Genomic DNA, 26,316 nt, shown 5'->3' on the forward strand with positions numbered 1-26,316 from the left:
GTAATTAAGTTTTTCTGCCGCGTCTACAGAATAAATAAAAATGCGAATACAGCTATGATGGTTCAAACATCTTCCGGTGGCTTTCACATACAATAGCTCGTTAGGAAAAATTCGCCTTCGTGTTATTAAATCTGTGTTTCTGTGAACCCTGGCCTGTTATGTTCATACTTTTTAGCGTCCCATATAAAAGAAACATCACGGGCTCTTCCCCCGGGATCTTTAGCTACTTTTCCAGGAGCACGCTGCGAGGAGGCACGACAATTTGCAGGGAAAAAACAATCTAGACGGCGCACAACATAAATAGTGTAAGTTTTCAGACCTACTGAACTTAAGTTGGGGATTTTTTAGACTTCTCGAATGGGTGCTGACTGCATAGAATAGTTTGACCGACCACTGTACGCCGGCATTCTTTGAAAATGAGCAAAGTAGCAAAGTTGCAAAGTAGAAAGGGTATTCCAGAAACATTTCATAATCGCAAAGTTTGCGAAATGAACATGAAGAAATATAGGACCGTCGGAAGGACTGCACTTTATAAACTGTGGTGCTCTGGTGCTCTGTGGTGCTCTGGAGAGTATGCGCCTTCTGCCGAAAGGAAGAGTCAGAAGTGTGCTTGCACTGATTCCGCTGAACTCCAAGTTCAAATACCTAACAGTAAATGCATTCACAAAGTTGCATGAGTACCCGCTGGCCAGGCCACAGGCTGTTTTCCTCCAGCACCAGTGTCGTTTTTTGGTTCCTATTGGTCTCGTCTCCGGCGCCCACAGGTCATTTTAGCCAATTAGTTGCTTACTCCATTAAACACCACCCTCCTTTCAGTTCCCACCTTGCAGTTACCATCCACAGTAGTAAGGATTTCGTTTGATAAAGTTTTCCCCCACAACGCTAAGTTTCTCCCGCCTAACATAACATTCTCCTGGCTCACCAGTCCAAGTACTTATGTAACGTGGTCATTGCAACTGACCACGTTAGATCAGTTCAATCAATTAGCCCAGTTAGATCAGTCATTGCAGCCATAAAGCTTCGAAAAAAGACGAGAAGGTTGGGGGGGGGGGTATTTTCTCTCCGGCATTGAACTGGTCTTTTTCATTGGGATTACCAGATTTCATCGCCATTTTTTAGATGCGACTGCATCTCATTCACTCGCCTTGTCCATGCAGCGTCGTCAGCGTTGTTGCCGGCGTCCGCCCCTCCCCCATTCTCCTCGCCGCGTGAGCTGCGCTCTCCGCCGCTCACCCCCTCTCCTCTCCGATGCCCCTCTCTCGCGAGGGGCATTGGATTGGATTGGATTTGGTTTGGATTGGATTGGATTAAAGTGGATTGTGTTGGATTGTGTTGCGTTATAGCCGCGGCAGACACACTGGCGCCGGCGCATGTGCAGTACTCTCTCTTCCGCGGTCTCCTCTCCTTCGGGCGCGCTGCGCATATAACCGGTGTACCGCTTTCCGGCGGCCTTTCGGTGGACGGTTGCTCTCCGCTTGCGCTTGTACCCCCCTCAGCGTCGCATCACACCAGGGTTCCCGCGAGGGGAGGTGGGCGTAATTTTTATGCAGAATTTCTTTTCCCTACTCCTTAATCCTGAAACTTGATTCGGCGAATTTTTCCGTAATGTTACTCACCGACTCCCGGTCCGTGTGCATGGCTGTCTCTTCAGAAACTTTACATCATATTATTAACACTTTTTAATCCGGCGTCCCCATTCACGTGCGGGATATTCGGCTCGTTTGGCTGCCCGGCCACTGTGGGTTAACCCTCAATGAAACCGCTGACATGTTAGCTAAAACATCTTTGGCTTTACCGATCGTCGAGGTTCTTCCCATGTTTTCTTCCGTGTTCTTGGCACGTTATCGCCAATACCTGTTGAATCAAGATGCCTCCGATCATGGTCTGAACACTTCTCCTGAACTTGAACACCTCAGGTACCGCTGGAAGAGAAGTTTCTGCCAAACTCGCTTGTGCGGAGTATCACTGACTTCTTTTCGCTGTGGTGTGCCGCCACTTAATCGGTATTTATATAGGAAAAATCTGATAACCTCTCCCTTTCCCGCTTTTGCCAATAAATTAAATCCGAAGAACATTTGTTTATTTTTTGCTCCCGCTTTTTTTTAACATCGGAGAAGGCTACTGGAGATTCCCTTGCTACATCTTGGACTGCCTTTGACTGCACCGGTGCTTTTGTCACTCGGGGGGACTAGACTGGGCCGGTGCCGTAGGCGCGTGTGCAACGCCATCCACTCTTTCATTTCGGAGACAGCTCGTCTGCAATGTTAAAAACATTCCGATTGGGTTGACTTTTACTATAGTTTTCCTACTCTTCTCTCTGTTGTTTTTTTGTGTTGTTTTTCTCTGTCTCTCATGAACCAAATTCTTCCTTCTGCTCCATTATTTTGCCTCGCGTGATTGATTGCAATGGAAACATAGCTATTCTTGGCCAATCCCCCTTAGTTGGTATGCGCCATTTTTCAGGCCACCACCACCACCACCACCTCCGCTATGAAGGAGCAAGGTCCTGTCTCTGTCAACAAACTGCCCCTCCTTTCTGCGTGGAAATATAGTCCTTCACACTGTAACAGTTTCTTTTTTTTATTGGGAGCACCCCTAAAGGCCCTGAACAGGGGTGTTACATAAGAGGGGGATACAGATCTTGAGAAACAAAGCGAACATGGAAAATACTTAGTGCAAAATGGAGGTGCTGGGTAAACTTCAAGGAAGATGAACACTACTGGAATTCCGCCAACATTGTCGACTAACCAAGCTCCCTCTGCTACGAGTGCCGTTCACCGAGACATCACACAGCGTCCAAACCAGCCCCCCCATAGCCGAATGGAAGAAGTACAGGCAGCCAAGAATGTTTTCCCGGAGCCAAGGCGAACAATTGGGGGCGCACGTTCAACCGCTGGGATGAAGTCGCCCAGCTGGCCAACATTGTTTTGCTCATTGTCGGGAACAGCTGTGGACCGAGGACGTACAGAGGATTCTTCGCAACGACAAAACACTAAGTGGAAGTATTCGTAAATCTTCGAGCTATTTCTGATTCGTCGGTTGTAATGTTTTAGTCGACGGAAATGTATCGGTCTTTATTTCGCGGCGGGGGAAGGTGACGCCAAAATCGGTATGGGGAGTTATATATAAACCGCGTCAGAGTTTGTAAGTTGTTTTCTTGGCTGCTGACAATTTATGCTTCAGCCTACGTGAAAGAGCTTTAGGATATCATCTATCCCTCGCCTTATCTTTCCTCGTGATTTTTATTTTACGCTTTAATTTAATGATTTCTCTATGAATTCAGGGATTGTGTTTCTTTCTCGGTTTATTTGTTTAGCAACAAAATTATACAAACGGTGATTTATAACATCTTTGAATTGGTTCCATAACACATTAACACCAGACGGCCCATCAAAGCAGTACAGTGACACTTCTGAATAACCAATAATACTTACATCATCAGCAGTGATAAAAGTTTTGCAAGTAATAGTTGATCTAACGACGTATTGGTACCAGCTAGTTGGTGCTGCATTATAACGCCGTGAAGCGCCGCATAGAAGACAAAGGACGTAAGAGAGAAGGACAGGCGCTACTTACAACTTATTTTAAGGACAACAGCGGGATATATTACTAGAACAGAAGAGCACGTTTACATGAATATAGAGGTTCATGACGGGGTGACTACGCACTCCGTGTTGTGCCTGGTGACCCCGTTGTGGGCTTCTATAGTTGTGAACTTTGATCCTACGACTCTCTGGCCCCGTTGGGGCCAGAGAGTCGTAGGATCAAATCCGGGCGCCGCGAACTATTTCTTTTTTATAATGTGTAGGGGGAGAGGTGCGGGCAACAGACGGATGCCGGACGTAGCCCCGAGCAAGAGATGCTTTGCATCTAAAAAAAGAAATATTTAGCGGCGCCCGGTTTCGATCCCATGACTCTCTGGCCGCAACGGGAGGTAGGCGGCGCTCTTCTCACTGCGCTAGAAAAACGAGACAGGAGCAAGCACTACGAACGCGGCGTATGTCCTTGACTCATTAAAACTACGTCAAGAAGCTACTGATACAACGAAGGCATGCGAAGTTGAACGTCAACGGAAACGACGAACTGAAAACTTTAGAGGAGGCTGTTAGCGTCTCTTGCTCGGGGGAATGTCCCGCTTCAGTGTCCCGTCCGCTGCGCCTCTGATGACTGTGGCAGGATGCCCGTAGGGATTGGCCAACCAAAGAATTCATCCCGAGATAGCTTCGCGTTTCCCCACCGCCGTCATCTTCCCGTAGGGGAACCGCTGAAGAAGAAGAAGACAAAGCTGCGAAGGCGAGGGCGTGTACGTTGCTTTCAGCCGGTGCACCAACGTCAGCAACCTTTATCTCACCAACGCTGACGGAGAATACCGATTCTACCACAGAGACGACAACATCGACAAGAACATGGTGGACGAGTTTCGGCGCCTCGAGCACCACCGCCAACTCACCGTAACACAACAGTACTTGCGTGCCTTTGCCACCGGTGTGGACACGGTCGTGGAATTCCCTGTGGCACTACTACACACCAGATCACTCAACATAACGGCAACACGCCAGCTACGCGATAAGCGCGCATGCTCGTCTCCTCTCTCATCTCCTCCTCTCCACTCCATCTGCTCTATATAATAAACCCGGTCCGCGCGCCGCTTCCTCAGTTGCTGCTTCGGTTGAGACACGCTGCACCGTCCGATGAGCTGAATGGACGCAAACAATTCTGCTTTGCATCACCACATAGTTCCCTTCGGAGAGATGGTGTAATTTTTTTATAGTGTAGGGGGAGAGGTGCGGACAACGGACGGACGCCGGACTTAGCCCCGAGCAAGAGATGCTTTGCATCTAATAATATCCGCTGCAACACGCGGATATGTCGGCTTTCTTTTGAGTGACCTGTCCCAATCTTAGCGACGTGGAACAGTATCCCCAAGTCCGCTGGTCTAACTTCCTGACGATCCTTATCGTTCTTTATTCGTACGTACTGTTGACGAACAAACAGTTCGCAAGTATACCATAAACAGAGAATAGTGCTAGTGTAAATGGTTCCGTCAGCAGCACCATATGCAAGACGACGCGAGAAGCGCAGCCGACTCAGCTGACACTGCTGGCCTGGCACTACCTTGAAAACCAGTGGAAAATTTATTTTGTATTTTAGCAAACTAAATGATTTTTGCTTAAACTTTTACGCCATGTGACATACGAACGGTAGGGTACATGTATGCTAGCGAGAAGGTGAGGCAATAGCGTCAAATAAACAAATTAGGTGCTTGTAAACCGCGCAAAACGAGGAACGAATGGCATGTCTGCTATTGCAGAGATGTGTAATTCTATATTTATATAACATAACACAGGTACATACACGGTGCGTGGCCCAAAGATTTACATGCGATCGTGTCTGACCGTGTTGGTTTTAAGGGGTCGGCCACCTACAGCCGCCGGGGCTCGAGGGGCTGTATTATGCGGCCCCCAGGACGTCATCAGAACCCCATCCCTCCTCCTGTCACTAACAAGCCAAACACGGACGCGCCAGTGTTGACCTGAAATAGTGTTTCACGGGGAGGCAAGGACAGTCAATTAGCCGCTTCCAGCTGCATTGTTCCCCATATTCACACTCCGCCAGATTATTGTCAAATAGTATTGGCAGTCTACTAATTTTTTTCTCTTTGACTGTTAAAGCCCCCCTCACCCTCCCACCTGATTTGCCATCCAGCCCTCCACAGTGTCGACTTCGTACAACTCGGCACTACACCTGAATACATTGCCGACCCTTATTCTCGTCAGTTAAGTGCGAACTGGGGATATATGATGCAAGAGCGTAAATCAAATGAGAGCAAACAAGGAAACGGAACGGCCACTCTGTTAGCCCGACCACTTGTTCAACCGCCACTACTTCCGGAATCACAAAACAGATTTTACGTTTCTGACGCTCGCTGCATTTTATCACTGAACCACGCAATAAAACGGCAAGCTGACGCTGCGCCCTGTATTCATAACGGCGATGCACATCAGCCGTGTTTGATGAAAGTGCACGCATAGTGTGCAGGTACGCAACAGCGTGGTGCACCGCTGCGGGCCAGCCTTTGCTCCGCCGGCCTCGCTGAGTTTTGCGCGCGATGATAGCCGATTGCGTTACTCCTTTTTAAATGCGAATGCATTTCTTAGTCGAGCCATGTCAGGCGCCGTGCGGCGTCCACGCGCCCGCAGGTGTTATCTCTCCGCGCTCACCCCCTCTCCCATAGCAACAGCTTACGAGCGCGCGCGCTCCTCCTCTCCCCTAGCAACCGGAGCAGGTGGTGCGGGCGGATCAGCGGCGAGTGAGTGGAGAGGAGGAGCGCGCTCGGGCGTGTGAGGGCGCTCGCATCGCGGGAGCTCGCCGGAGCTCCCGCGTGTGTGGGAGAGTGTAGGCGAGGGTAGGCGCGGTGCTTCGGTGCTTCTCCTCTCGACGCTCGCCCCACTCTCCCGTTCGCTCTGTCGCAAGTATATATAAATGGAATGTCTGCCGGCAACGGTACCTCGAGCAAGAAGTGTAATACAATCCAAAAGAGTGAAATGCTGGGCTTGTTGGTTCATAATGTAGCAAAAAAGAAACCAGCGGCAAGAACACGCAGGACAAGAGAGGAGGGACACAAACACAGCGTTGTGTTTGTGTCTCTCCTTCTTTTGTCCTGCGTGTTCTTGCCGCTGGTTTCTTTTTTGCTACATAATACAATCCAGTTCGAGCATTACACCTCTCGCTGGAGGTGACGTCACTGTAGTGGCTTCAACGTCATCTTCAACCGGAGGAGAAGAAGAAGCGGAAGACAAGGCTGCGAAGCGAAGAGCGCGTGATGCCGAACGTAAGCGCTTGAGGCGAGCTGCCGACGCCGAACTCCGTGCTCGGGAAGCCGCTGCGAAACGCCAACGCCGAGCCGAAGACCCCGAAATACGTGTTCGACATGTGCATTCGCATTTCCTCACGATTCCCTTCGGGGAGGTGGGGTGAATTTTTTCGTATCGGCTGTTGTTTAAAAATCCTTGTCACCAAGTCTATCAGTTTAAACAAGAAGCGTTCACTTGACATTTCACTTCATGCGACCATCCATCGGTGAGCCTGCAAGTGGCGGACCGCCATCACCGTCCCAGCACTTTTGTTGACGCTTTAAACGTACTTAACGCTGCAAAACTTTTTTCTAAAGCCACCTTGATCGCCGAAAGAGATCAGAAGCGTCGGGGATTGGTAGGAGTCTATGTCGCAAAACAATCGGGAGTATCGAGCTCAGGTTGCTTCGGTCAACACCGGATCCTAAGGGGCACCCGCAGCTTTGGTTTCCCAGAACCCCCTGGGCACCGCAGGGGCCCTATTCTCGCGGCCTCGCGGCTTATATGCTGACCTTCTGGGCGCTGTCGGTGGTGAATGATAAGGCTTGGGTATTTGAGGCTTCTGTGCAGCATTACCGAGGACCAACAAAATGCGCACGGTGTCCTTGCTCCCTAGTGAGCCCGGCCTAACATTTGATGATGTCGCAAACATGGATGGAGCCAAAACTTCGGTAACCGGCAACGACATCCCTAGCCGTCCTTGTGGGAGGCTTCGAGGCCAGCCAAACTTGCCTTAAAGTAGATCCGGCCTCGGTTGCAGTTCTGTTGCTGACGGTGCATGTGCCCTGCACCGTTCAACCGAACAGTGTTTCGGAGGCAATAAGGTTGGGAGGAAAACACCAGACTCTTTCGGACGAGAACTTCCAGTAGCAGTCGGCACCGATCAATACGCTAACTCGGTCCTCTTAGTACATGTCGGGCGGTACCATTTGGCCGCGGTGAGACCGCGGGATTCCACTGAACGGAGAACCTCGTCGTGGATGGGCGGACCTGTGACGACGCAGATTTCTGGAACTTCCGCAGCATAAATTGTTACGGCATGGTCGTCAGGCTGACTCTTTAGTGTCACTGAGTCCAGATGGCACAGCATGATTTCCGCTGAAGAGGTGCTGCCAGAGGTGATAAGGGAGAGCCGCTCGGCTGCCATGACGGGACAGGACAAGTCGCGGGAAACATCGCGGCGAATGAACGTGCGCTGGCTGCCGGTCGCGAGAATAGCGTGCAGCAGCAGCTGACCAGTGGGTCCCTTCTCCCAGGCGCGGGCGGTCTGCAGGTATGTTGGGACGAGCAAGGGGGCGCTGACCGACGTGGTAGTGATCGCAGGTGCCGTCCTCAAAACTTGACTGTCAAGGCCGCCGTCCATGGAAGAAACCTGTCCTTCGCCTAATGGTGCTTCATGCGTGACGCCACAGACACGTCAGATGCCGTCGTTAGCACCAAGAGCAAACAAGTCTTATCGCTGTTTGGCACACATGGGCGAAGTGGTTTTGCTTCCCAGCGGAAGGAGAGCCTGGTAGCTTGCAGCCTTTTCCTTTTTTCACTTGCTGTTAAATGCGTTGAACACTCGGCCGGCTTGTGGTCGCATGCAGGGCAAAGTGGACACGATGACCAGCGCAGAGCTCGAGGTGCTGCCGGCAAGAGTGACTGCGCCAACACCATTGGCAAGGCCATGGTGGTTGGTCGATCCGGGTCGAAATGCGGTGGCACTTGTCTGTCAAGCTTTCACCACTGCGTAGCACTTGGAGGATCAAACTGCCTATCCTCGCGGACCTCTACCTGGATGTGAAGGAAGTCCAGAATTTCGTTCACTTGCTTGACCCTTTCTGACGAGCTGGTCATCTCGATCTCTGGCCTCGCCCTTTCCAACGAGCTTGCTGTTTCGTCCGAGAAAGACGCTTCCTTGACCCTTTGCAGCTACGATATCCTGAGGTCGGGTGGCAGGGCCTTCATCAATACGCAGTGGAGGACCACCGCATACTCCATTGCTGCTGCTCCCCAGACCTTTCAATGTGTTTACACGAAAGTATATCTGCTCGTAGAGGCCTCGGAGTTTTTCGACGTCTGCCGAGCTCCGCACAGGGGACAATGCGAGCAAGCTGTCAATATGGTCCTCAACGAGCAGGTCGGCACGGCCAAATCAGGCGGTGCAGGTGTTTATGGCCACATCGTAGCTGGCCTTTGCGAGTCGGATCCCTCGGATTGCTGTCTTTGCCTTGCCCGTAAAATACCCGAATTTCTCGATTCGAGCTAAGGCGGGATTGCTGTGACTGGTGGCGTCCAAATGATCCTAAAATTTGCAGCTTCGCCGGCTACCCTAAAATGTCGGGATGTGCAGCTTCAGCAATGCGGTGAAGCGCGTGCTGGTGACTACAGGAGCGACCACCGGCTGACGCAGGGAGGCGCCCGAGACCTCCTTCAGGAGATCTGCAGTTCAAGAATCCCAAGAGACAGCCTGTGAAGTACCTGCGGGCCTTGTGGCAAACTGGACACACGTCCGAATGTTCAGCACCTTGGCGTCGTTCTGCCACGAGACAACCAGGTCTGCATCGAAGTCCTCATCGCTGAGGCCCTCCTGTGTCTTGTGATCGAGAGCCTTCATCTCTTCATACTTGATGAATCAGTATAATTAGCCCACGGCCCTCAGCCTCCAGTGGCTGCGAAGCAACTGACCACGGTGGCGGTCAGACCTGTGACGCAGCAGAGGGTGCTAAGAATTCCTAGACCCGTACGAGCCGCGATTGGAATATGTACCTGGCAACGTTTAACACGAGAACCCTATCTAGCGAAGCGAGTTTAGAGGTGTTCGAGGAATTAAAGGGTATTAATTGTGATGTCGTAGGGCTTAGTGAAGTTAGGAGGAAACGTGAAGCATTTACGGTGCTCAAAAATGAACACGTCCTGTGGTAACGTGGTCTAGTGGACAGAAGAGAACTGGCAGGAGGATTTATAGTCAATAAAGGTATAGCTGGCAACATAGAAGAATACTATAGCATTAGCTAAAGGGTAGCAGGCCTTGTAATTAGGCTCAATAAGAGGTACAAACTCATGGTTGTACAGGACTACGCGCCCACATCCAGCAATGCCAAACAGGTAGTGGAACGCTTCTATGAAAATGTGCAATGGGCAATGGCTAAAGTAAAAACACACTTTACCGTAGTTATGGTAAACTTCACTGCTAAAGTAGGAAAGAATCAGGCCGGAGACAAGGCAGTTAGGAACTATGGTCTGGGCTGTAGAAATAGCAGGGGGACCTGCAAGTCGAGTTCGCAGAAACGGAGTAACCTACGCATCATGAATACGTTCTTCTGCGAACGGGACAGCCAGAAATGGACGTGGAGGACCCCGAATGCGGAGCTTAAAAATGAAATACACTTGATATTATGCGATAACCCTGGCTTCATGTAGGACGTGGAAGTGTTTGGAAGGGTAAGGTGTAGTGACCACTGCATGGTAAAATCTCGAATTAGGCTGTATTTGAGGAGGGACCGTAACAAGCTAGTACGAAAAAAGCCAATTAATGAGCTACAGTATGACGTAAAGTACAAGAATTAAGGATCGCCCGGCAGCACCAATATCCAGCTTTTAGCGAGGAAGAAGGGTTTATGACACAGGAAGCCAGCGACAACGTTACACGCATTATCACGGAGTGTACAGTAGAAGTCGGGGGCAGGATGGCTAGACCGGATACTGGTAAACCTTCCCAGGAGACGAAATATCTAATTAGAAAACGGCAAACCTTGACAAAGTCCACCGCAGCTGACAGAATAGAACTAGCGCAGCTTTTGGAGTAATCAATAAGCGTAAAAATCGGAAGTACGGAAGTATAATATGGAGAGGGTCAAATATGCCGTAAAGAACGGAGGTAGCCTGAAAGCAGTGAAGAGGCGTCTTGGTGTGGGGAAAAATCAGATGTATGCACTTAAAGACAATCAAGGCAATGTCATCACAAATAGGAATAAAATAGTCACACTAGCCGAGGAGTTCTATAGGGGTCTGTACAGTAGCCGGGACATCCAGGATAATGCCGAACGAGAAAGTAATTCAGAGGAGATAGACGTTCCACCAGTAACGACCGAAGACGTAAGGAAGGCTTTGAAAGAAACGAAAGGGGGCAAAGCATCTGGTGAGGATCAGATAACAGTAGACCTCTTGAAGGATGGCGGAGAAATTGTACTTGAAAAACTGGCAAGCCTTTATACGCAATGCATAATGACCACAAGTGTACCGGAATCTTGGAGGAAGAACGCGAACATAATCCTAATCCATAAGAAGCCTGAGAAGAAGGACTTGAAAAATTAAAGGCCGATCACCTTACTTTTAGTCGTCTATGAAATAATTACCAAGGTAATCACAACCAGAATTAATGAAAACCTTAGATTTCAGTCAACCTAAACGACAAGCAGTATTGCGTAAAGGCTATTCAACAATGGAACATGTTTACTCGATCAATTATGCCATGAAGAAGTGCGCTGAGTATACTGAACCCCTATATATAGCCTTCATAGATTATGAGAAAGCATTGTACTTGGTCCAAACTTCAGCAGTCGTTCAGGCATTAAGGAACCAGGGTGTAGATGAGCATTATGTAAGAATACTAGAGGATATCTACAATGGGCCCACAGATACCATCATCCTTCATAAGGAGAGCAGTAAAACACCTATGTGAAGGGCGTCTGGCAAGGAGACACAATCTCCCCAATGTAATTCACAGCATGTTTACAAGAAGTATTCAGAACATTTGATTGGGTACAGGTGGGAGTAAGGGTTAATGGAGAATACCCGAATAACCTAAGATTTGCTGATGACGTTGCCTTGCTAAGTAACTCGGGGGAAGAATTTCAAAGCATGCTTTCCGCATTGGACAAACAGAGTAGAACCGTGGGCCTTAAAATTAATATGCAGAAAACCAAAGTAAAGATCAATAACCTCGGGACAGCACAGCGGTTTGATATAGGTGGCGAGGCAGTGGAATTGGTAAGCGAATATATCTACTTAGGCCATGTTGTGACCCCGGATCTCAACCATGAGGCAGAGGTATTTAGAAGAATAAGATAGGGGCGGAGTCCATACTGCAGACATTCTCAGATATTGAATGGCAGCCTACCATTGTACCTGAAGAAGAAAGTGTATGACAGCTGCATCTTACCGGTACTCACCTACGAGGAAGAAACGTGGGGCTCACTGAGAGGCTTCAACTTAAATTGAGAATGACTCAGCGGGCAAAGGAACGGAAGATGATAGGTGTCACACCAAGGGACATGAAGACAGCGGAGTGGGTCAGGGAACAAACGCGTGTTAAGGGCATACTAGTAGAAATTCGGAAGAATAAATGGACATGGGCAGGGCATGTAATCCGAAGTGAAGATAACCGTTGGTCATTAAGGGTAAGAGAGTTGATCCCTAGAGAAGGCAAGGGCTGCAGGGGGCGGCAGAAAGACGGATGGGGAGATGAGATCAAGAACTTTGCGGGTATTAATTGGGCGCTGTTAGCACAGGACCGGTGTATTTGGAGAATAATGGGAGAGGCCTTTGCCCTGCAGTGGGCGTAGATAGGTGGCGATGATGATGACTTCATGTTGACGACGTTCAGCGGCTTATGAAGAGCAACAGCTTGCAGCAGCAGGTATGAAGAGAGCCATGAAGAGAAAATACAACTTCGTTTAATTTGAAAGAACTAGGATTCAGTATCTCACTCAGCTCCATTACACCCCCAAAAGATGTTTTTTTTAACGAAAAAAAAGTAAGAAGTATTTAAAAACTTTCAAATTTTGCGCCACAGTGACGTGTTATGAGCAAGAATGACGTCATACGGGCCGACAATAAAACATAATTTTCAGTGCGTTAACTGCACGTTAGCATTCAAGTGATGCGGTCAAATGGAACTAGAGGTCCCATTACAGATGTCCAGTCATGTGCGGTCGCGACAGGTCAGTTTGGCGGCCGCCAATCGCACAAACAAGGTTCCGTGACGTCATAGAAAAGTTGCGGGAAATTGACTAGGGGGTCGCGACTGCTTCACACGTTTTCTTTAATATCTCCGTTATTTGTTCGAAGATTGCGTTAATATTGTGTCATTGTTATCGGGACTAAGCAGTCTTTCTAATAAACCCAACTTCTATTTTGTCTTCATGGCTCCTTTAATGGGCGCAACTCCCTTCATTATAGCGGCCCAAACCAAACCACGGTGGCGGCGGACTTTGTCCATTGCTAGAGAATCGGCAAAACCAGGAGAACGGGTGTCTTTGACACGACCAGAGGCGTGGACAGCATTCGACGAGGCCCAAAGAATGGCGCAGCTTCTGAAAAATTTCAGGCCTTTTGTCCTCGAAGTCTGCGCCGCGCCAGAGCAGGCATGCTCGTTGGTTGTTTCCCGGGTTTCGGCACCAAAATGTCGCGGATGCGACGCAAGAAGGGAGATAGAAGGCAGGACGCCCGTTCGCTGCGCTGATAACTGCTACTGCTACGAGCACGAGGTGCGAGCTAGGCCCGTGCCCATGCGAGCTGCTTCCGTTATTCATTACCCTCAACACAGCCACCTCCGCAAACACTTGTCGGTGTTTTGGATTTCTGAACTTTCGTCGCTAATCTCTGCGTAAACCGTAGCCCAACCGCTGCCTCTCTGACTGCCTGTTGATACAGCTTGAGCATGCACGGTCGGCGGGGGAGACAGCCAGAGCTTTCAGGAAAGGTTAAAGGCGTGAGATGGGACAAGGTATGGTGTGGTGCATCCCCAATAAGAATGAAGGATGTATTGGTAGGAACAACAGGTGGGGCAGGAAGGATGAGCAGGATACCGATAGATGCGGTTAAGCATATGATTGAAAGGCAGTCAAGAAGTTTGAGCCTGTGATTGAGGCTGCAGCCTCACGGGGTAGACGTGGGCAGTGGGCGGGTTCGGGGTGTGTGATAGGCGGTGGGCGCCTACGTGATAACGGTCGGAAGCGTGCTGCTGAATATCGTCGACTGGTTATAGAGGGTTGGTTAGGTCATGGGCGGACCCGATAAAGGTGCTCGGGGTAGACGTTTCCTATGGTGTTGCCCTTTATGCCAATGAAGCCAGGAATGAAAACCAGTATGAAAGGTGGCCGATGATTCGAAGCACGTGCTAAAGTAACGAATTCAGTGTTGTGTTGGTGGGTCCCATGGTGAGTGAGATTACGAAGGGATGATTGGCAGTGGGAGAAAATATGTACTGGCACGGTGGTAGGGACGGTGATAATAGCGTGCTCTGTGGCAAGGGCAATGACGTATTCTTCGAGGGAGGTCTAATGTGGTGGTGAAAAAAAGGAGGCAGTGTCAGAAGGGAGGAGATGAAGAAATGAAGACGTGCGTGTTGAGTTCAAGAGTATATTTCCGGCGTCAGTAAAGTAAATGGTGGAACCGTGAGAAAATAGAGAGAGAGAGAGAGACAAACGTTTATTTTAGCAATGAGCAGGTGGATGTTCTTAGGGCCTCCACCCAGTGAGAGGCATCCTTATTGGAAGATGCCTTGGAGCTGGCTGGCCGTCCGGGCCCGTTCCACCAGTCGGCGCTGGTCCGAGAGCGCGAAGCTGGTCAGCTGCTCCACCCACTTCTCATATGTAGGACTGGTATTTGGGGTTAGAGTGGGAGTCCGTTGGCACTCCAATACCACGTGGTATAGGGTGCCAGCAACAGGGAAAAAGTTACAGGTGGCAGGGTATTGGGTGGGGTACATAGCGTTCAGTAGGGTATGGGGATACGAATTGGTTTGTAGGCGCCGGAAAGTGGTTTCTTCGTCGCGTGTTAATTGTGCATGAGGTGGCGGGAAGCGACGGCGGTCGTTTTTGTAGTGGCATAAGATTTCGGTGTATGTATGGATTGGTGCTGGCTTTGAGGCGCTTCGGTCGTTGGTTCCTCCCTCTGAGGTAACGGCCCGGTGTGTATGAGCACGGGTAGCGGCGTGTGCCGCCTCGTTCCCTTGGAGGGACCGGTGGCCGGGTGACCAGATGATATTATTTCTGGTAGTCTTCTTACTTGACAAAGAAGGTACAGTGCGGGTTGAGATATGCGGCCAATTAAAAAGTTTCTGCAGGCAGTCTGTGAGTCAGTTATAACAGTGAGAAATTCCTCGTCCGTTGTTGCAGCAAGGGCGATGGCACACTCCTCAGCAGTCTCGATGGAAGTGGTGAGAACGGTCGCTGCTGCCAGTTCTGTGCCTTGCGCGTTAACGACACAGGCTGCATGGGCTTTCTGATGAGGGTAGGGCGATGCATCTGTGTATCGAGTGCATGATAGTTGGTGATTGTCCTTATGAATTAATCGAGCTCGTGCCGTGCGCCGTTGTTTGTTGAAAACCGGGTGCATGTTTCGGGGTAGGGGGGCTACGCGGATGTGTTGCCGAATGTCTGCTGGGATTCAAATCTTCTGATCTTGTCGTGGCGGGACGTTGTAGTGTAGACAGAGAAGTGTCTCTCTTCCTGTGGGCGTGATGTGTAGTCGGCGTATCTGAGATGCGTGGTCGGCCTCTTGTATTTCTTCCCAGGTGTTATGGACCCCTAGCTGCGAAAGTTTCTTTTTTGCTCTGCTGATTGGGAGCCCCATAGCGGTCTTATAGGCATGGCGTATGGTGGCGTCGAGTTTCCGTATTTCTTATGGTCTGAGGGCCAGGTATGGCGTGCCGTACGCTATCCTGCTGATAAGAATGGCTGGACCATGCGTAGGGTGTCATCTTCGCGAAGTCCGAAGCGACGATTGGAGATTCGGCGGATGATGCGCATGAGCTGGTTAAGTGTGCGCTGTAAGAGTAGTATGGCTTGCAAGCCAGATCCGTCTCTAGGTATTATGAGGCCCAGTATCCGAAGGTGCTAGACGTTAGGGACAGGGTGATTATTTTTATATAATTCTGGTTCTGGTATTCTGTGTGCGGTCTTGGAGGTAGCTCTCTTGCTGAGCGCAAGTAAACCGGACTTTTCGGGGGCATACTCCAGTCATCTGGATTGGAGATATCGTTGGGCGGTGTCAATTTCCATTTGAAGTGCCTCTTCCTGATCTCCGATTGATCCAGTGGGTGTCCATAGCGTGAGGTCGTCCGCGTAGAAAGCGTGTCGGAGATGCGGAATATCTTGGAGCAAGGGTGGGAGGTCCTTCATGGCAAGGTTAAAGAGTAGGGGTGAAATAACTATGACCGACCCAGCTCATTTCATGTCCGCGGTGTGCGACTTCTTGTAATTTTTGTAAATAATATTATATGCTGTATTAGTAGTCCAAGGTTCGACGAAAACTCGTCTGGCGAGGAAATAACATTGTTGGTACAAAAACCTACACTCGCCAAAGTGCTAAAAACAATAGGTAAAAAACAAATGACGTTTCGGGGCCCGTACGGGTCCCTTGTTCACATATGAAGCGAAAAATGGCTCGGCCGTAATTATACATGCTTAGAACGGTGCAAAGCGCATGCGTATGTTGTAGGCATAGGCCCACGTGTCCGATTAAGAGCGTGCGGGGTTGATTGGATGTGGAATGATTCTCGGAGTAGGCGGGTTGATAGTATTTTCTCGGTGGCAATGATGCTGGCCGAATCCCAAGCGATGACGTGGTCGGTTACGTTTTGGTGTTCTGCCAAGACGTTTAGCTGGGTGCGGCCGTTAGCAACGTCGTTTTTGTGCTCCTTTAGTCGCCTCTTGAAGTTCCCAGTTTCACCAATGTAGGCTGCGTCGCAAGTCTGGCAAGGAATCTTATAGATCACCCCGGGGTACCTTTCGCGTTCTAGCGCATCTTTGGCATCTACGAGTTGCTGTCGGAGCTTACTTGTGGGCACGTGGCAAACCTGGACGCCGTAGTTATCGAATATTCGTGAAAGCATTTCGCTTACACCAACAGCGTAAGGAATGGCGGCGCGCTTTCGCTCCTTCCTCGGTGATGTGGGTGAGTTTGCCGATCTGCGTTGCTGAGCGTTTAGTATATGGCTGGGGTATCCGTTGCTAGCGAGGTCCTCTCTTATCTTCTTTTCTTCCGCCCTCCGCGCCATGGTAGAAGAGCACAGGCGTTGCGCGCGTGTGAAGAGTGCCAAGGCCACAGAGCGCTTGTGTCCGACCGGGTGCGCAGAAGCGAAGTCCAGGTACTGGCCGGTATGCGTGGGCTTCCGGTAGACCGTAGTCACAAAGCCGGTATTCTTGCGCTGCACTTCCACATCCAGAAAAGCGATACGACCGGCAGCCTCCTCTTCCATCGTGAACTGGATTGTTGGCTGGACGGAGTTCAGGTGTTCCAAAAGTACTGGCGCGTCTTCCCGCTTTAACACACAGAAACAGTCATCCACGTAGCGTACGAATATTTTTGGACGACGACTTAAGAGGCTTAGTGCGGTCTTCTCGACGGCTTCCAAAGCGAGGTTCGCACAAGTCACAGAAATTGAAGCGCCCATCGCAGTGGATGACTGTTGGATGACTGTTTCTGTGTGTTAAAGCGGGAAGACGCGCCAGTACTTTTGGAACACCTGAACTCCGTCCAGCCAACAATCCAGTTCACGATGGAAGAGGAGGCTGCCGGTCGTATCGCTTTTCTGGATGTGGAAGTGCAGCGCAAGAATACCGGCTTTGTGACTACGGTCTACCGGAAGCCCACGCATACCGGCCAGTACCTGGACTTCGCTTCTGCGCACCCGGTCGGACACAAGCGCTCTGTGGCCTTGGCACTCTTCACACGCGCGCAACGCCTGTGCTCTTCTACCATGGCGCGGAGGGCGGAAGAAAAGAAGATAAGAGAGGACCTCGCTAGCAACGGATACCCCAGCCATATACTAAACGCTCAGCAACGCAGATCGGCAAACCCACCCACATCACCGAGGAAGGAGCGAAAGCGCGCCGCCATTCCTTACGCTGTTGGTGTAAGCGAAATGCTTTCACAAATATTCGATAACTACGGCGTCCAGGTTTGCCACGTGCCCACAAGTAAGCTCCGACAGCAACTCGTAGATGCCAAAGATGCGCTAGAACGCGAAAGGTACCCCGGGGTGATCTATAAGATTCCTTGCCAGACTTGCGACGCAGCCTACATTGGTGAAACTGGGAACTTCAAGAGGCGACTAAAGGAGCACAAAAACGACGTTGCTAACGGCCGCACCCAGCTAAACGCCTTGGCAGAACACCAAAACGTAACCGACCACGTCATCGCTTGGGATTCGGCCAGCATCATTGCCACCGAGAAAATACTATCAACCCGCCTACTCCGAGAATCATTCCACATCCAATCGACCCCGCACGCTCTTAATCGGACACGTGGGCCTATGCCTACAACATACGCATGCGCTTTGCACCGTTCTAAGCATGTATAATTACGGCCGAGCCATTTTTCGCTTCATATGTGAACAAGGGACCCGTACGGGCCCCGAAACGTCATTTGTTTTTTACCTATTGTTTTTAGCACTTTGGCGAGTGTAGGTTTTTGTACCAACAATATATGCTGTATTACTTTTTATTACTGTAAAAAATGTTACTCCTTTCTGTAACGCCTTGCGGCCCTGAGAGTAAATAAATGAAATGAAATGAAAGTGTGAAGGCACAGAAGAGTAGCTCGGAGGCAAAATTTTGCGCAGAAAGAATAGGGCAAATGACAGCATGACAAATGACAAATGACATGACAGCAATGGGTGCAAATTTCGCTATTTTATGATATATCGGGAAAACACAAAAACAAATATATGACAGAAAACATTCTCCCGAAACATCAGTAAATACAAACTAAATATAAACATTGAACTTCTAAGTGCTTCCGCAGGTTGGACGAGGCTTTTACGTTGCTGCATAGTGTCTTCGGGCCAGGTGGACATAGCTTGCAAGTTACGGTGATGTTTCCACCTGCCTTTGCTTTAAACTCAAAACAGGGCCTTAAGTCGGGCAATGGAAGCTCGTTTACACATGAAGTCGTCTCGACTGTGATGACGCGCAAGCTCGACACGGCTCTTTATACCTATCGCTTGTGGTATTGCCCCGCCCCCCATTTCGGGTGATCCAATTAAAGGGGCAAGAAGAGGTCAGGTTGCACACTCGCTCCCGTACTCATCTGGAGAGGAGGAGAAGAGAGACACGTGCGAAAAAGCGGTGCAGTTGTCCATTTGAAATGCCTTAATCGCGAAAAAAAAAACAACTTGTACAATGAAGGCATTTTTGGCGGCACCACATGGAACACTTATAAAGATACTGTTGGGTCACGACGCGTAAAATACACGACGGAACTGGTTAAATTCTTTCAACTTTACACACATGTAGAAGGGATGACCAAACAAGAGCCCCTCCCCCCTCCTTCAATCACCCGCGAGTCACGCGCTGACGGCACCACGGCGTCAGCATTTCTACATCTCGGCCGCGTTCCCGCATCCATACATCCTGGTGTCAAATAACGTCGAAAACAGCCCAGATACTTCGGTGCGCTGCAAGAAACTTGTATTCGCCCCTTATGCGATGTTCCAGTCACCAGTGCGATGGTTCGCGCGCTTCCGTGCTAATCCCCGCCGGACACGAAAAGAAACTCCCCTTCTTAGCAACGGGCTTACACCAGTGACCAGTGTAACCAAGCCTTGAACACAATCTGCACGTTTGTGTTTAACCCGGGTCGACTGACTATCGCCTGGGCATCCCCGGAACGCGTGAAAAGGGAACGAAAAGGCACGAGAAAGCAGGCAGATCTCTCATACAAACCTTTGTTTCCTTCGCAATAGTACAGTTCCATTGCCCAGAGACTCTCTGCGAATTGGAACTCTACTTGGTCAACTTTTTAAGAAAAACAGACAGGTTATATTGGAGTCAAAAGTAATTTGAAAAGTAATGAGTAATTTCTATGAAATAACTGGCCTGAAGTACTTTGTTACATTACTAAATTAGAAACACTCAAAAGTAATATAATTACTGGTATTTCATTACTGCCAAGTCGGCTACACACACACACACACACACATATATACAGGCTGTCCCAGCTATCATGCACCAAGATTTAAAAAAAGGGAAATTGCGTAACTCGAAGAAAACATAGTGCATAATGTTTGCAGTACTGTGAAGAAGCGCAGAGTAATTTTTTCGTTAATGAGACTTCATTTATTAATTGTAATTATTTATCTAACTCGAGAAATACTGTCCTAATCACTAACGTGTCAATGAGGCACTTGTAGGTAACAACGAGGGGCATCTAACTGCGCTATTTTCAGCGACGAACTAATTGCGTACTCGCTTATTTTGACTGATAAAGGAAACCCGCGAAATATGAAAAATACCACGTGACGACGCTTACGCGCGCATTGTAAAGCAGCGTCCCCAAACAAAGCTGATTGAAAGCAACTGCTTCGCGTGTTACCCGCCCTAAGAGACAGCGCATCACCTTGATAATAGCATGCATGGAAGGAGCAGCAGCAGCAAGATTCGCGGGACGTGTGTGCAGATAAGGAACAAACTCGGTCGCGATTTCTTCTGTTTTTCTTTTGTCTATTTCATTCTGGCTAACTCAGAGGCAGCCTTTTTGAGGGCGTTGCTTTACGGTGCGCGCGGAGGCGCCGTCACGTGGTATTTTTCATATTTCGCGGGTTTCCTTTATCAATCAGAATAAATGTGTACTGAATTAGTTCATCGCTGAAAATACCACAGTTAGATGCCCCTTGTGGTTACCTACAAGTGCCTCATTGACACTTCAGTGATTAGGACAGTATTTCTCGAGTTAGATAATTAATTACAATTAGTTAATTAAGTCTCATTAAAGAAAAAAGACTGTCCGCTTTTTCACAGTACGGCAAACATTATGCACCTGGTTTCTTTCGAGTTACGCCTTTACTCTTTTTCTAATTCTTGGTGCATGATAGCTGGGACACCCTGTGTATATATATATATATATATATATATATATATATATATATATATATATATATATATATATATATATATATATATATATATATATATATATATAGATATGTGTGTGTGTGTGTGTGTGTGTGTAATAGCGGGAACCAATTTCTGGAACACCGGTAAGTATATTGAGGAAAATGAAACAGGTCCAGAGAGGATTGGTTTTAACGTTTCGACAGGGGACCGGCCTTCTTCAGAATAACAGTACCAAGTTGTACAGTATATAAAGGCGTTCGTTGCGATAACACAAACCACGTGACAGCATAAATAACAAGAAAAACAAAAACAAGAACAAGGAAATCAGCAAGGAACATAATCAATGTGCAATGCACTGTCGGGGCCCCGTTTTACAGATATCTAACCAGAAGCAGTGTAATCATATGTTCGACACGTGTGATACGGAGCGTCACAAATGTCAGCACACGCACAAAATAAAAAAATAAATAAAAAAATAAAAGAGAGAGAGAGAGAGAGAGAGAGAGAGAGAGAGAGAGAGAGAGAGAGAGAGAGAGAGAGAGAGAGAGAGAGAGAGAGAGAGAGAGAGTAAAAACGATTGACATCACACTGCAAGCAACTCAGTTTTCCGGCACTTTCTTTCAAACCGCGTGCGATTGTGTTAAATTTGAAGATTAAAAATGTCTCACGAACTTTCCTGTCAATGTGCGTTCGATAGCCAGACTCGAGGATCGTGACTTTGATATTGTCAAAAGTGTGACCATCGATATTGGCATACTTTGATAATGGAAGGTGAGGTAGTGCAGAAATGTGAGCCTTGTGATTGTTAAAGCGAAGTCTGAAGGATGTTTGGGTGTCCCCATTGTACTGCATTTTACAAATATTACATAAATTTTAGATAATTAGATAAACTACGTTACTCGTATCGCAAGTATAGTTACCATTTATTGTTAAGCTTGTTACTCCAGAGAGAAACCGAACATGTTCTCTTGACATGGGTAACAAGAGCGAATGCTTTATCGCGAACAGAATCACAGTGTTTCACTGAGGCAGAAGGGCGGCCATTCTTGAAGGAGCCATGAAGAGAAAACTTAAGTTTGGTTCATTCAAAAGATTGTCTCGTTAGAATCATACTGACACCACTTTTAACGTAAACTTCGCTCAAATAAGCTACATAATTAGGAAAAACGGGAATGGTCATGCGACCCACCAGCTCATTTCCCGCAACAGAACCTATGATGTCACATGAGCTAAGCTCTGCGATTGGCGGAGGCTGGCAGAAGCAGACGCAAATTAGGTAGAGCTTACAAACTAGACGAACGAGCGATTTGCGCTTAAATTTAGGGCACATTCTTTACAAAGCAATAAGAATGATGGGAAAAACAGTGGAAGTTACGAAAGCACATGTAAAGATAGAAGTACTGATGCGTTCTGCTGTTCGTACTGCGCACAGCATGCTTGGTTTAGCTGCACAGCACTACGGGGCTTGGCGTTGTCTCAGACGACACTGGCCGATTGACGCAAGCAACGGTGTCTTACGTGACCCCATTTGTCGAGCGAGCACTGTTTCAGGGAACGAATATTTTCTCCCAGAACAAAAACAAGCCAGGTTTAAATTCGGGCGAAAACAAACCAAACGCTTGCCACGGTATGGTGGCGCCATCTAGGTTCGGGTAACGTAAAGAAACGGGGTAACAAACCAAGACCGCCGTACAGGTTGGAGACAACCTTTTAACGGTCCCGTGACGCCGCAATTGGGCCAACGGGCTCAACGCGTTATTCTTTTCGTTTCCCACGAAACCTAGCAACGCGAAACAGACAATATGATTCAAACTTCTTCAGTAAACCGCGTTGCGGTGATAATTTTAGCGCGTTTTTGACACAATGACTTGCTTCGGCGGCCAGCCAGCAACCCAAAATGGCGGCGCCAGCGTATACGTGTCTACCCTGTACGGCGGATGCGTGAATGAAGGTACTCTAGGCTGCAGAGCGGTCGGTTCCTGTGATGTCATTGCAGACCCCGAAGACAAACGATTTAGCGGGAAAATCAAAATTTTAACTTAAATTGTTTAATTTCTCAGTGAATAAAGCATCGTTTGTATCCTGACAAGCGCTGGGGGCACTATAAAACACGAAATCTTTCGAATAAAACCAACTTGCATTTTCTCTTCATAGCTCCTTTAACAGTCCATTTCGAAACTATTAAAGCGGAGGGTCGAAAATTGAAGAGTTACTATTGATGACTTGTAGGCTGTACCTGTTTTTTTCCCGTTGTAGTTCTTGTTAACATGACAATGCTTAGCAGTATGTCATAACGTTGCTGCAATGTTGTTAATAAGCCAGTGACTTACCATTTATTTTTAAGCTAAAATCAGAAGCAGTGCTATTCGCGGTTGATGAGGTAGTAATATGGTGGCAAACTTTGCAGCGCGGTTTGTTGCAAGGGCGGCAGCCTGTAGTCAATGTAGATTTGCCCTTTGAAGATGTAAGAAAGTCCCGCAAATTCTGGGATCTTCTGTATGTGACACAGGGTGGTTCTCTGAAAATTGATTTCAGCCGTTCGCTCTGTAAAAGTATCTAATGGTGTTTTCTTAAAACGGCGTTTACACTTTGTGCAGGTGCGGAATATGTTAGAACAAGGTTAGTATGCGATGAAAGGGACTGTTTCTTCTTGGTGCCTAAAAGTGCTTCGCGGTCGTGGCTGTCAGCACGCTTGATGGCGTCATCAATTATCTGGGATGGGTATTTTGCCTGACTAAAGCGTTTCGAAGATGGGCGCAGTTGGAAATAAAATCAGATTGTTGGGAGCATATTCTTTTAAAACGAAGGGTTTGACTGTATGGTGTGCTAGTCTTACAGTGCTTGACATGATAGACGTTGAAATGAAGGTATTGCTGGGGGTAGAGAGGCTTTCTATAAACTGTTGTAGGAGCTGGCCATCACACATAGTCAATGTTACGTCTAGAAAGTTAATAGTTTGTTCTTAGTATGCGTGGGAAAAAGAAATAGATGGATGCGCGTTGTTAAAATCATGGATGAAGGATAAAAGGTGAGCTTCCCCGTGCTGCCAAATCCTAAAGATATCATCGATGAATCGCTTGTCAGTGATCACGCCGGCGCTCGCGCGTCACGTGTGCCCGGACGTGTACGCCAGTGACGTGTGTAGCGTGTGCGGGCAACATCGCGCAACTCTGGCCCACATCCTGTGGGACTGTGCAGTGCACCCCGTGTAAGCTGCCGACCTCTACGGCCGGCTGCCGGACACCATAACGAGTGCCGTATATTCGACGGACCTGGCCGCACAAACTCTAGCCGTCCAGCAGCTCGAGGCTGCTCTCGCCAGGCAGAAGCGGAGCGAGTCGCAGACGGGGGGGAAAGGGACGAACTCCCGAGTACCTTTCGCGCACCGCTCACGCCGACGCCGGCGGGGCCTAGTCCCGAAGACGTCGTGAACGTGGGTGGGATGTCGAGGCTCTGCGCATCCCGACCTCCCACTCCCTGCTGGCCATAAATAAAGTCTTTCTCTCTCTCTCTCGCTTGTAGTAGAGTGACTTCAGCGCGTGACTTGACAGAAATTTGTTTTCGAGTAGGCCCATGAAAATATTTGCATAAGTAGGGCCGATGGGCGTGCCCATCGATGTGCCATTAACTTGAATGTAATGAACCCCATTGAATTCAAAATTATTAAATTCCAGTACCAATTTTAAGAGGGTTACCAAGGTGGAGCTGTCAATTATTTTGTCGCAAGCGGACTCGTTGTAGGAGTGAAGTGCTGCCTGTATTCCATCCACATGCGGGATGTTGGTGTACACGGATGCCACATCTAAAGCAACCAACAGTGAACCAGGAGGCACAAACAGATCGACAATGTCTGGCAAGAAATGGTTAGTGTCCTTAATATAGGATGAAAAAGAAGGCGGAATCGGGTTTATTACTGAATCTACAAATAAGGAGAGTAATTCTATAACTGTGCCTATGCCAGAAACTATTGGGCGTCCGGGGATTCCCGCTTTATGAATTTTTGGAAAAAGGTAAAATTGACTAGCGACGGAGCTCAGTGGAACCAGAGAATTCAGAGCGGAAGCAGGAATTTTTTTGTTCTTCATTTAGGTTGGTTAAGGAATTTGTAATGAGCGATTTAAAGTTTGCGGTGGGGTCTCCATCGAGTCGTTGCTAGAACATGGTGTCTTCAAGCTGCCTGGTAGCTTCGCGGACAAAATCTAATTCGTTAAGTATTACGAGTGCTCCGCCTTTATCTGCAGTGTCATCGCGGGATTTAAGGTGCTGCATTGCAGCCATTTCGTTTGATTAAGGGTTTCTTTTAAACGGAGCTTGTTTTTTGTAAATTTCTAATACATCCCGTTAAACGGCGGCGATATATGTCCAAGCATTTATCTCTTTCCGTAGGCAGGATCCAATGTTTGTGGGATGGAAGGATGGGAGCAGTACGATCAGCAGAATTTTTGTCCCAAAAGTATTTCCGCAATCTTAAGTTTCAAGAAAAATTATCCAAGTCCTTCATGAGCTCGAATTCACTGTAACTGCCTGTAGCTGGGCAAAAATTAAGTCCTCGAGACAACTGTGAAACTTCGTCCCGTGAAAGCTCGTAAGAGGACGAGTTAACTATGTTACTGGATGTCACTGGGTCATCTGCCGATGTGGTACTGCTAGTGCGTGGGCTAATCTCAGCGGCAGTTATCTCGGGAGGAGCATAAGGTACAGTCACCTTGTCTCTCAAAAGTTTCTGGCTTTTTATCCCAGATATTTCGGCTGATTTTTTTCGCTGGTATTCAGCCAGTTGCACAGATTCGTGGGTCGAGAGTTTATGATGCGAGATTAGTTGTCTTTCTTGGTTACGAGTGGATTTAAGTAAAGATTCATAATGGACGATGACAATACGCACAAGACCAAAAGAAGCATTCGAGAGCACGTTATCTGCTTGTCTTAAACTGGTTATCATGGTCACAAGGACCCGAAATCCTTTGCGAAGAGGGACCGTTCAATGCGGGCCAGGCGGTTGAGTCCTTGCGTGAAGGGAGCAGGTCGGTGGCGGAGCTGTCATCGTGGACAGACCTTTCTTTCAAAGGAGCGTGGTGGGCATTGGGTGTACAGGTGCGCCAGGAGGTGGTGGTGTCGCTGCGTCTCGTGATGAGGAGCTGCTGGAGGTGACTTGCGAAGATTGCTGTTACTTCGAAGCTAAGATGAACGCCGTCAGCAGCCAAGACATGGTTGGCGGGCAAATAGTAGAAAACGTGGTCTAAGAAGTACACAAGCCATGAGTGGCGACAGTAATCCCGTAGAAGGGTGTCGAACTGGTGGGCCCTAAGATTGAACCTCCCGATAAAGGACATGTTGTCGCTTTGTCAACGGCAATTGATAGCCCTTGGCAGTACCAAACTGACATATATTCTCTTGATTTGGCGGTGCTCTTTTGAGATGACATCGAAAAGCCTCCGAATGCTGTCAAAGGCGGTGTTGGCAGTGCAGAAAGCCAGGTCGTTAGTTCCGGCATGAATAATGAGGGTTGTTGCTGTAGAGGGAACGAAGTCTAGTAGGTTCACCATATCTTTGATGAGGGAGCCAGACTGTGACACAAACGCTGGTGTGCCCGTCACATTTGGATCGAAACGCTGGAAGACGTATTTGGTGTGGGAGAT

The 26,316-nt window shown here is 48.4% G+C and overlaps 1 long non-coding RNA gene across 1 annotated transcript in view; it reads left to right on the forward strand.

Annotated features, from left to right (window-relative positions):
- The first annotated feature begins 227 nt into the window (after positions 1–227).
- The window catches only part of LOC144164664 (uncharacterized), a 62,741-nt gene continuing 36,652 nt past the window's right edge, over positions 228–26,316 (forward strand). Inside the window, exon 1 of the long non-coding RNA XR_013321218.1 lies at positions 228–305. This is a non-coding gene — a long non-coding RNA (uncharacterized LOC144164664). The remainder of the gene's footprint in view (positions 306–26,316) is intronic.

Source organism: Haemaphysalis longicornis, unplaced genomic scaffold, assembly GCF_048455015.1.
Source record: "Haemaphysalis longicornis isolate Haplotype H1 unplaced genomic scaffold, Haemaphysalis longicornis Haplotype H1 scaffold_132, whole genome shotgun sequence".
Classification (NCBI taxonomy): Eukaryota; Metazoa; Arthropoda; class Arachnida; order Ixodida; family Ixodidae; genus Haemaphysalis; species Haemaphysalis longicornis.